Genomic DNA, 1704 nt, shown 5'->3' with positions numbered 1-1704 from the left:
TTTTAAAAAACTTTAAAACAAAGAAAAAAGAAGACATAAATATGGCAAATGAGACAAGGTGCTCAACATCGTTGATCATTAGAGAAATGCAGATCAAAACTACAATAAAATATCTCCCCCAGTTAAAATGGCCTAAATCCAAAAGACAGGTAATAACAAATGCTGTTGAGGATGTGGAGAAAAAGATAATCCTCTTTTGGGGGTTATACTGTTATCATTTTTCACCTATTAGAATAGCAGAGATGAAAAAGTTTGATTACACACTATGATGGTGAAGATATGAGGAAACAAGCATTCTAATATGTTGTAAGTATATTAGGACTGTAAATTGTTTCAACTTCCATCAAGGGGAACTAGATAACATCAAAGTTTCCCTTTGACCTAGCAAATTCTAGGAATATGTCCTATAGATATACTTGCTTTTATGATAAGTCACTTAGAGACAAGGTTATTCATTGCAGTGTTGTTTATTATACCAGAAGTAAAACAATGTCCTAGAAATAAACAGTTTAAATAATCATCAGTAGGAATAGGGGACTAGTTCAATAAATAATAGTAAATCCATACAGTGGGACCCATAAAGTTATTTTAAAATAACCAGGCCTCTGTGAAACATTATCCAAGATATGCTGCAAAGTGAAAAGTGCAGGATGTATACTACTGAAAGTATGGCTCCTCATACACTTTAAGCAAATGTTTATAGTTAGACTGGAAATTTTTCATTAAAAATACCTCTTAATTAGTGTTTTGAATAAGTACCATTTTCATGTGGTTGCAAGTTCAAAAGTCACAATAAGGGGTCTGGACAAAGTTGGCTCACACCTATAATCTTATACTTTGGCAGGCCAAGGAGGGAGGCTTCTTGGCAGTATTTTATTATATAAAATACTATATTTTACATAATTTTATTATATAAGCATTTGACTCAATTTCTCTGCATATACTGTATTGGTCTGTTCTCACACTGCTAATAAAGACATACCCAAGACTGGGTAATTTATAAAGGAAAGACGTTTCAACAACTCACAATTCCACAGGGCTGGGGATGCCTCAGGAAACTTACAATCATGGCAGAAGGAGAAGCAAACATGTCCTTCACATAGTGGCAGCAAGGAGAAGTGCTGAGCAAAAGCGGGAAAAGCCCCCTATAAAACCTTCATATTTTGTGAGAACTCACTGTCATGAGAACTGCAGCATGGGCATAATCACCCCCATGATTCAATCTCATCCTACCAGGTCCCTCCCACAAACGTGGGGATTATAGGAACTAAAATTCAAGCTGAGATTTGGGTGGGGACACAGCCAAACCATATCAGCAAAGGCTACAAAGATTTTTGTTGCCACAGGATGAAAACTGGGTGGCTGGAGATGAAAGGGAGATTATTCACTGTGTACCTTTTTGTGACTTTTGTTGTTGTTGAGATGGGGGTCTTGCTGTGTTGCCCAGGCTGGTCTAAAAACACCTGGGCTCCAGAGAGCCTCCCTCCTTGGCCTACCGAAGTAGTAAGATTATAGGTGTGAGCCAACTTTGTCCAGACCCCTTATTGTGACTTTTGAACTTGCAACCACATGAAAATGGTACTTATTCAAAACACTAATTAAGAGGTATTTTTAATGAAAAATTTCCAGTCTAACTATTAAACATTTGCTTCAAGTGTTAAAAAATGAAAAATTAGGCTGGGCGTGGTGGCTCATGCCTGTAAT

This window comes from Colobus angolensis, unplaced genomic scaffold (genome assembly GCF_000951035.1).
Source record: "Colobus angolensis palliatus isolate OR3802 unplaced genomic scaffold, Cang.pa_1.0 Scaffold428, whole genome shotgun sequence".
NCBI classification, from domain to species: Eukaryota; Metazoa; Chordata; class Mammalia; order Primates; family Cercopithecidae; genus Colobus; species Colobus angolensis.
The sequence above is the reverse complement of the archived record's forward strand: the minus strand, read 5'-3'. Positions refer to the sequence as shown.